The 10,979-nt window shown below is 38.1% G+C and overlaps 1 long non-coding RNA gene and 1 pseudogene across 1 annotated transcript; both read left to right on the forward strand.

Moving 5' to 3' along the window:
* The first annotated feature begins 1,376 nt into the window (after positions 1 to 1,376).
* On the forward strand, positions 1,377 to 1,850 carry LOC145987981 (histone-lysine N-methyltransferase SETMAR pseudogene; annotated as a pseudogene).
* Positions 1,851 to 4,785: 2,935 nt separating this feature from the next.
* On the forward strand, positions 4,786 to 8,990 carry LOC145988300 (uncharacterized). Its single transcript, XR_014441731.1, has 4 exons — positions 4,786 to 4,847; positions 6,239 to 6,297; positions 7,685 to 7,907; positions 8,883 to 8,990. It is a non-coding gene; the product is annotated as an uncharacterized LOC145988300 (long non-coding RNA).
* Positions 8,991 to 10,979: the final 1,989 nt, after the last annotated feature.

Consider the following 10,979-nt stretch of genomic DNA (forward strand, 5'->3'; position numbering starts at 1 on the left):
TAAGGTGAACCACTTTCCTTGCATGTGCATCAGAAAATTACCTTCACTTTGCTCTCCAATTGGACTTGCACGGATATCTGAACATAATTTCTTCAAACTTCAAAAATATCCTGAATCACGGATGAACCTATATGCACTGTCAATTCAAAAATGAGAAAACAATAATCTCAGAATCATTATCTCAGTCGTTCCTTACGTACATTTCACAATCGTATTTGTGATTTTATAAAATGAAGCACTGACACTCTGATTTCATGCACAGTGTATTTCACATCATCCAGAAGGCTTTCAATGGTTTCCAAAACATCACTGATATTACATGCTGATTCTACACTGTCGAACATTTCCAGGAAGTATATTGTATCTTCAATAACATGTGTATAGTTAAAACCTTACGTGAAAATCTCTTTGCATTAATTGCAACTCCACGATAAAACATTGACAAAGAGAGTGAGTAATTTACAACAACATATTTAACTGCATGAGGTTTTTCAGAGAGGTTGAGGGATAAGAAAATCATGCAACTTTCCTCTTGCAAAATATCCCACTGTGAAGAAAGATAGATTTTGTTGATCCGACCCTTCAGTTCACTTAAGATAGAAAATGTTGGAGTTGCGTCATACTCTTTGTCCCTATTCTGTCTGCAATTGCTCTTCTTAAAGCTTCTGCCTCCCTCTTCTCTTTCTTATTTTCTGGACATTCTCGCACCTCTTCATTTGCGTTCCAGAAGACAGGTATGATGGACATCCAGAGAAAATAGATTGGATTGCACCTGGACGGATCCGAGGCCTTGCCAAAGCAACTCTGAAGACTTTTCCTTTACGGTTATCCAAGTGCACAGTCTCCCATTCAATGCCCCCAGTATTGAAATGTGCTTGACACACCTGGAAATAGCATAAGGAAAAATGTCATTATAACTGGGAACATGAAGGTAAAGTGGGGTCTTTAGAATGAAGTGGACTATTAGGTACTTGCTTTATACAAGCAGAACTTAAGTTATAAGAGAATTGAAATCTTGCAAAAATTGTAACCGTCTTTGAAATCTAGAAATACAAGTGTGTGGTTACCATGATCATTTTCAGCAAAATCATGACGTGGGGTTTACAATGCCAGGAATTGGCAGTAAAAAGATCACAGACGGGGATGAGAACAAACTAGAGTGAACAAACTAGGAAAGCTCTTCCAATTTATTACCAGGTAACCAAGAAAGTTCATGCGGTTTTTACAACTGCCCGGAGTTTTCGTGGGGTAGTACGCAGTTCAGTCGCCAGGGGACATGGATGTGTGATTGGCGGAAAGCTCATTCCCTAGCACGTCGGCTAACGTAGATAACAAGTCGCAGTCGATAGTTCGGGAGCAAGTATTCGCAGTGAACCATGGCTGTGTCGAATGCAGTAATCAGGGCGTGTTTACTGTATGAGTACAAGTTGGGCACAAAAGGAGCGGAAGCAACAAGAAAAATATGTGCAGCGTTTGGAGAAGGTACAATTAGTGAACGGAAAGCGCAAAAGTTGTTTCAGACCTTCTCGAGTGGCGATGAGACACTGGCAGACAAACCTCGATCGGGCAGACCGAAATCTCTCGAGGTGGACCAACTGAAGGCAGCAATTGAAGAGGATTCACATCAAACGTGTCAAGAACTCGCTCAACGATTTGCGGTAAGTGCTGAAACAATTCGTGTGCACTTGCATGAGCTTGGCAAATCATGGAAACTGAGTAAGTGGGTCCCGCACGAGCTGACTGCTGCGAACCGTCTCCAACGACTGAACATTTGCGCTTCCTTGCTCAATAGGAACAACAACTGTCCAATTTTGGACCGCATTTTGACCGCATTGGCTATCGTCAAATGACACCATACCTTTAACTGCAAAACCTGCTCTTCATCAGCGGAAGGTGATGCTGTGTGTCTGGTGGACTACGGCTGGGATTGTGCATTATGAGTTCTTGGAAAGTGGTAAAACCATCAACAAAGAGGTGTACTCCGCGCAATTGCAAAGAGTGACCGAACAGCTTGCAAAAAACAACCTGCATTAGTGAATAGGAAGCGTGTTCTTTTCCACCAAGACAACGCTAAACCGCATACAGCAAAGATGACCCTGGAGGTGATTTCTTCTCTCGGCTGCAACTTTCGCAACATCCAGCATATTCACCCAACATCGCTCCATCAGACTACCATCTTTTTTTGTCTATGGACAACCATATGCGCAATCGACATTTCCAAACTCGCGAGGAGGTTGAAAACGCGGTGGTGCAGTTTTTTGCGGCCCTACACAAAGACTTTTTCAAACATGGCATCTACAGGCTTGTACAAAGATGGGAGAAGGTTGTAGAAGCGGATGGTGGATATTTTGCAGAATAAATATAAGGTAAACACATTTGTTTTGGACCTTTTCTTCTTTGTACTAAAACCGCATGAACTTTCTTGGTTACCTGGTAACAATGGACATCTACAGTATTTAGTTACTTAACCTGTCCTCAAGTATACATGTAATACTTTTGTTGAAAGGAAAATAATATTCTCTCCTGTAGGTCACCTGATATCAGAGCCGGTGATATTTGTGAGTGCTCCTTCATCAATTTTATCATATCGTCATTCGTCCTCATCGTCGCGATTAGCCAAAATTGGTAGAGAAGCTACGCTAAATAACAAAAATCAAACATGACATCAGCAAGTCTTAATACTAGTAGCTATACTTTATTTTTTTAAAAAATTAACCAATACTTTTTACAAAACGGTTTATGATTTTAGGTTACAATTGGTGCGCGGAAAAAAATATTTGCTTAGACTAAAGAAAAAGGTTAGGTTGACAGTTTGGCGTAGAGCAGTTTGGCGATTTGTTTGTTTCCAATAACCAAACATCAGTGAAAATTTCTCAACCATTTTGTTTAGGAATACCAAAAAAAATGTCACGTGAAACTTGGTAGAGCCAAAATAATTTATACACATGCAAAGATTTAATGTGCACGAAATAGGCATCTTATAAACTTTTAGATTTGCTCAAGTTTTACTTGTACAGAATTTTATTAAATACACTCAAGAAAACCCAAGGTAAAGAAAATGACTATGTTTGCTTATTCACATAACTCGGTTAAAATGTATGCCTTTTGTGTGAAAACTTTTATTTGAAACATAAACATTATATTCTTGTATAATTATATAAGGAAATATTCCATCAAAGTTCTTGTTGTTGCACAGTGTATTTGTATTTCAATGCATAACATAAACACCAACCTGTCTTCCATTATCTCCGATTAACCTAAGAGGCAGAAAAGCGAGCTAAAAATAAGAATATAAATATTCACATTTGTCAATCTTGCTCAGTTCTATAGTTTTCTCTCCTTGAGCATACTTTGAAATTGAATATTTGTATAAATTATATGGAAGTCTCGATAATGAACATGTTATCGAAGCACTAGACTGCTTTGGTAGAGGTGACAATATTTTATAAAGTTTTACAATTCATTTTGCAACGATAAACAACTATGTAACGTTAACCAAGTTTGGTAATTCAAGTTAAATTATTTGGCATTTCTAAATAACTGGTTAGATTTACCAATTCGATACTGGTGATCAAAAATGATTGCAAGAAACAAGTAAAACTTGAGCAAATGTAAAAGTTTGTAAGATGCCTATTTCGTGCACATTAAATCTTTACATTGTGAACTAAGCTATTTCTCAAGTTTATTGATAAGTATAAAATCTATGTTACTTACCCTGGAGTTGATCGTAGGGATAACATTACGTGGAATTGCCCTAATTCATTTCTCTTCTTTAGTAACATCTTGAGGAAATCTAAATACATTAGTTTTACTGTTCTCATCATAATTTCCTCTACACTGGGGTACTCAACACTTATAGATCATATTTCTTGTACGTTCACACTTCACTTAAACTTCGTTGCAGTTCTTAAAATTGCATTGCAATTCCATATTCCCTAAAAAGGTCAAACATTACTTCCACCAAATAAATGAAACATGGCGGCTGTCTCGCCTACAGATGATGACGTCGCTCACGTGACAAGAAGAAGTCATTCGGCTTTTTCCAGTTTGAGAAGGTGATAGCTCGGCACGGTGAAATGTGTACGAGAAACTTTATTTTTACCTACCTAACTTTGATATTGAGGCTTATTGAACATGGAGTACTATTTCAGTAATCTCCTATACTTGAAAATGTATTAGAACAGCTAATTTTGGAGGAATTATCTCGTAAATTCCATTGCACTGTAGACATTTCCTCAATTCTTGTGACTAGCCTAGTCTCCCAATGGCCCCGCCCCTGAAGCGCTGAGGCTGAGAGCCAATAAGAGCGACTCTCTCGTTCCGTATCGTAAACACAGCTCTGCCGTTTTCTTACAATTCTTATGATAAAGTAAAAATTACATTCGCGGAAGGGCGTCCCAGCACACTGAAACTGAACCATGTATGCGGAAGATACGTTAGAAAGTCCCACGCGATTGTGTGTGTTCATGTGTGTGCTAAAACCCGAAAGTTCTCCTTAACACCGATCCGATACTGAAAATTATTTATTACCCGTCAGAGCCAAATCAAACGTAATCGTAACAACCCGTGCCTTACGTGATAAGGTGTGAAACAAAGAGTGAGAATTCAGTCGACTGAATATCTAGTATATCATCGAAATCACCCACGTTCGAGGTTCGCGAACTGTGTCCACTCACTAACAATCGGCAGAACGGAATTTTTGCCAGTTCCACTCCATTGTTGCGTTCATTATCATGATCTCTGAGTGGTATATAAGCTGAGAGTTGGTTCTGAGTCTTCACTAACTGCAGAGGATTCCCAAGAACCACGCAGCTTAACTCACAATGGCTTCCTACGCAAGAGCTTTGGTAAGGCGTTACAAGTAATTTCATGTAGTTGTAGATCAAAGCCACAAGATGGCAGCAGTGTGGTTGGAAAATCAAAAGTGAGGCAGACGCATGATTTTTTTCTCGTTTAAAATCCGAACAGTTTGCTTTCTGCTGTTCTCTATTTTGGCCTTCAATTAATTTTGCACGTTATGTAGAATACAAACAGCTTGTTGCTATTTTGAAATCAAGATTTTTACTCACTCATACATTGTGGGCAGGGTAAAAGTTTGAAGTTAATACATATAGATATGTCATTCAATCATATTATTCATTATAAATCTTCCTTTAAAAATTATGATTGATTCATTCATGTGTTTTACTTCGCTTATCTGCCAGTTTTGGCTAATCGCGAAGGGACAGTCACAAAGATGTAGGTCAACACAACACGAGCTCCACGGAGGACTATACTGGCTGTCTGTCAAGAAGCCAGAGTCCCTCTTGTTTTCAAAATGCAGTCCAGAGTACTACGTGGAAGGGAGGTTGAAATTTGGCTGCCTTCAGAGCGGTCACCCCTCACACCTAAAAATTATTGAAGTGCAGTTTCCACTACAAAGCTTCACCGGTTCAAAAAATAATAAGAGAACAAGGAATAGTTTGCTTCTAATTAGTGTTGCCCACAAGACGAGACGGGACAGGCTTTTAAAAATTCGAGACGAGACGAGATTGATCATGTGTCCCGAGACAAACGAATATTTTCGAGACGAGACAGCATATCACAGCATTTCCACGAGACGAGACAGGCCAAACTCTCGTCTCGTGGGCAACACTACTTCTAATTCCCGAAACAAACGTCAAGCGTTTTCATTTCATTCTCTTATCTAAATTCCGGGAGATGTCGCCTAGAGACAAAATCCATCCAAAATCCATGCTTTGTCGCTTTGTATCACGCATTGTATAATGTTATTTCAAACCGGTTCAGTGTATTTTCATTAAGTAACGTTTGGTACCGTTGTCTGGAAGCAAGGATGGATATGGGAAAGCGTATAAACTAATGTGAAGGAACTAACGTGTTGTTCGCCGTTTCGTAAGTCATCATCGTAGAGTTCTGTAACTCTATAACAATTTCTATGTGTAAAACTTTTGGTACTCACCATTCAGGACACTGCCATAGATCTTGTAATCAACCTACAAAGAAAAATACAGTCACCAGACATAAAGCATAATGAACCATAGAAATTATCACTACTAATTGATTTTTTTAAAAAAGACACACACAGGGGGAGGGGGGAGATACGAGGGTTGTTCGATAAATAATGTCACAAAACATCTTGTTCAAAGTACAGGTAATGTTCATTATTGAACAACTCCCTATACAATTGTATCTCCTGTAAACATTTTATATTTTTTATTGTTTTTCTTTCCTTATTTAGTTGCTGTGCTTCATTGTTCTTGGGATCTTGGCGGTTTCCTTCGCCGGCCACGAAGAACAGTGAGTAGAAAATAATAACTTAGACATTAATATCAATGTTATACAAATAATGTACCATTTTAGAACCACAGGAATCCTGTTTGAGACTAAGACGTCTAATTTTTTGTTAAAATAAAGAAAAGTTAAATTTTTGACTACTCGAGTTTCACAGTTTAATATTCAAGCAATAGATAATAAAATAAATACATCACCAATTCGATTGGATAGAGCAGTTAGTATCCCAGCAGAATAGGAACGAACATTCTGATAATAAATTACTAGACAGTAAGAAACTAATCCTAGGCCATCCCATCCTAAAATAATTCTAATAATATTAGGAGAAATAATTAAAAACATTATAGATCCAACAAATAATAAAACTAAAATAATAAACCGATTTATATTATAGTCCAATATGTTCCTTGTAATTTCTGTAAAAATGTTTGGGCGTTAAACTTGTATCCATCTCAAAGCTCGAGTTACGCATTAACATAGTTGTGAAATGTTAAGGTAACAGAATGAATTTCATTGTACTGGGTGCAATATCGTACTCGTATTATACGCCGATAGGAAATGTTGATTTCTTTGACTTTACCCAAAACGTTTGGTTGCGATTATCGATAACCATAACCACATTTCTAAATTAGGTATTTTGTTAGTAATTCTGAACAAATACGCGGATTATTCCAATGAATCTCTTGCTTCAGGTATACTTAAACGTTTGCTTGTTCGCGAGACGCTATGTTTGATTTTAGCAAAGAAACATTACACTTCTGTGTAAAGCTCGTTCGTAACTTGAAAACGAACGTTAAGTAAATATACAGCGAGAAGAGAGGTAGAAGAGAGAAAATGAGGAAACAAAGAAAGAGGTAGAAGAGAGAAGGGAACAATGAGAAAGAGGAGAAGTAAAGAGAGAGATTGGAACAAGATAGGGAAAGAGAGAGAGAGAGAGGAGATTGAAAGTAAGAAAATAGGAAGGAAGAGATAAGTATTGAGAAAAGAAATGGAGGGAGGAAGATGAAGGGGAAACGTGATGGAAGAAAGAGAAAACAAGAATGATACATAAAAAGGAAAGATAGGAAAAACAGAGTAAGAGACAAAGAAATAGAGGAAAGGAATGGGAAGACAAAATGTGAGAAAAAGAAATGAGGAGAGACAGAGATAAGGAGAGAGGTAAATTAGAAAAAGAAAACAAAGGGAAAGAGAGCAGTATAAGAGGGATAGAAAGAGATAAGGGATCAAAACAGGAAAGGAAACAATGGAATGACGGTGCAAAATCGGCTTCAGTGCACCACACAAAGCTAGAAGTGTATTTTTCGTGAGAAATTTCCCTTGCAACGTTTTTAAACTTCTCGTAACTTGAGAATTATTTCAATGATTGAAACTAATATGATTACTTTCTTTTCAGTCATAAGAAACACATCGAACACCACCCAAAGCACTTCTACCACAAGCACCCGTACCATCACCACCATGACCACGTCCATGAACACAAACACTACGAGCAGCACCACCACATCCACCACAAGAAGGAGGAGAAGCACGAACACAAGAAGGAAGAGAAGAAGGGTTGGTAGAAGAACGGTGGATCTTCAGAAGTGCGACCTCAGCGACAACTAATAAGCATGTAGGTAAGTACAGGCATGTGTTCAAATATTCCCAGGTTACGTAGCTGCAGATGAGTAGCACATTTGGTGCAACTTGGATCTCTGTTGATTGCGTGGTTAAGTCTACTGCGTGATCAGACCGTACCGATTAAGGTCGGATTCGAAGCAGCATGAATCGAACATGGTACCCTTGGTTACTCGAGTCCTTATCCTTGTGTTTTATTTCAAGCTTTCCTCCGTATTAATTTATTCTTTGTATCTCTTCCTTCCTATTTACTCTATATCTTCTTTATAATTTGTTTTTCTGTTTTCCATTATGTTTTATGTCTCATATTTCTTTTTAATGTCTTGTACTATTGATCATCTTTAAATTTCCTTCCTTCCACTTCTTCCTCTAACACATATTCATTCACTGCGTTTTTTATCATGCATTGTTATTTCTATTACTTTACCTCTGTCCCTTTGTCCAGCTTCCTTCTCTCTCTTTCGGTTCTTTATTTATTATTTTCTGTTTTTCTTCTGTGTTACTTCATTATTTCAGTCTTGTCTCTCTGGGTTCTTTCTCTTCTCTATTTCTGTCTCCTCTCTTTATTTCTTTTTGCCTCTCACACTCTCACTTCCTTTATCACTTCTATATTTCCTTCTCTTGCTTCTTTATTTATCCACCCTTCTCTCTTTCTCTTGTTATCTTGTTTTGTCTTTCACTCTTCACTCTCTCATCCCCTACTGCTTCTTTTATAATTCGTCCTTTCTCTCTTCTCTTAAAAACGTTTCTTTCTAATGACACGTAAACATGATATCATTAGGACAACACCTCGACTTGGGTCCCCTTATAACATTGTCATAGTCGGAAAACATGAGTAAGTCAGGTGATTACTATAATAGTGATATGCTGTTTGGCGTTCAGAAAATTTCGTTTGTTGAAAAGAAAGTATATGCAATAATTAGATATATTTAGAATTTGCTTAATATTTCTCAACAATTTTGATTTCTTTTCAGGATAAATAGTCAAGGACAGATCTGATCTCTAATGCTGTTACAATCAACACTCATACTTTCATGTACAAAAAATGTTTTCTAATAAAACGAGCTTGGTTTTCTAACGTAGTCCATTCTGTGTTATTTATTACTAGCGGCCTTTCCGCCAAGATGTACAATCCATAGAGCGCCATCTGTTGACGATTTTTGTTTACAATAAAAGTATTATCTTCAAGGTCCAGGAGTTTGGGCTGTAAGCGAATCAATAAAAAATAAGGTTAACGACCATTTTGTGTCCTTAGGGGTAGAATTTGGGAAAACCTCTTCTTACTGTATGCTTACGTCATAAAAGGAACACACTCCAAAACTCAGGATTTACGTTCATGGGTATGGACTGTGCCTTATGAGTCAATGAGTGAAGACAACTCATTTAAGTACCGGGTGCTTCAGAAGTAATTGAGGAGCTACAAAAATTATTGCAAGTAAAGTATTGAATTTGCGTTAATGAAACCCGTCCAGAACGAAAGAGGAACTCAATATTTTTTACACCTACGAATGATCACGGAGACACGGGAGACATCGATACAATAGTTTACTTTTTCCCACATTTGCATCAACATGGACTTGTCGATAGTGTTTATGGTTTTGATAATGCTTTCTCTTATGGCTGCGATATCACACGGAACGGGTGAGACGAAACCGTTTTTAATTAAACCCCACAAAAATATTTCACACGGTGTAAGATCTGGTGACCTTGGGGACCAAAACATTGCACAAAACACTGTGAGTGATTCTTCTGTGAGTGATGTGGGCGATTCGAGTGTCGCCTAGCGGCAGGTATACGAACTCTCAGTTGAACAAAACATACACGCACAAACTGGTTCCTCGTTCGTTCTCGTTCGTTCTGGACTGGTTTAATTAACGTAAGTACAATAGTTTACTTGCAATACATTTTTGTAACACCTCAATTATTTCTGAAACACCCGGTATAAGATTAATTAACACCACACAATCGCAATACCCTCCTGTTATAATGAACTACTATCCCACTGTTAGAATTTGAGAAGGAAAAGACTGCTGGTACCCTGAAAAAAATTGAGAGGTCCAGACCATACTGCATGGATAAGTGTCTTGAAAACGAAATATAGAAAAATCGAATCATATTAGTTCCGCAAGATTTATTTTTAAGTGTAGTAACCTGCATCGTGGAAAATTACATTCAATTAAATACGAATTGTACTTTAAATTTCTAGCCTAAGCAAGCACTCTGTATTTTATTTCGTATTTTCTTGCAAAGCGCCCTTTTGCTGACACTTCTGGGCCAATCATGTCGATGAGCGATGATTGCATGATTCTCTTATTAAACTGCTTAACGTGTTACATACACTGAACTGAATTGGAACTCAAAAGTACGGTATATTAAATACACCGCTCCACAAAATTTAAGGAACACCAAGGGAACAGACAAGTACAGGTGAATTACAATGAAAAACATTAAAGCCACTTGTCTCAAAATCAGATGAGCATGCATTGTGTCGGAATTTCTGGAAACAGAAGACATCGCCCGTATTGAGTGGCGTGCATGCTCGCCGGACCTCAATCCTATCGAGCGTGTTTGGGCGACGACTTGCGCAGTGTAACCCACCACCACGGACCCTTCCTGAGCTGGGAACGCTCTTTTACTGGAGTGACCCCGTATCCCTTCAGCGTTGATTACCAATCTGACTCAGAGCATGGAGGCCAGATGTCGTGCCTGTTTGTCCGTTCGAGGTGGTCACGCACGATATATTGGCGGTCTGAGCGCTCTCATACTCCAGTTCCATCTACTGGGGTGTCGTACTTTTACGATTTATGGACACTTGTGTACCATTCTGCAATGTTGCTTGTCATTTTTGTTGGATGTTGCATCTGTACCTTATTGGTGTTCATAAACCCTGGTGAAACCAACATTTGTGTTTGTTTCGTTCTGTTCAATTGGTGTTCCTTAAGTTTTGGGGAGCAGTATAAAATACTTTAATATAGCTGAAATGAACTTCGGATAACCCATTTAATGAGATGTAACGAGAGAAACAGAGTCTCGTGAATATAACATGATTAATCAGATAAAGAGCTTAGACA

The sequence above is a fragment of the Lepisma saccharinum genome, chromosome 5, assembly GCF_977018435.1.
Source record: "Lepisma saccharinum chromosome 5, izLepSacc3.1, whole genome shotgun sequence".
Classification (NCBI taxonomy): Eukaryota; Metazoa; Arthropoda; class Insecta; order Zygentoma; family Lepismatidae; genus Lepisma; species Lepisma saccharinum.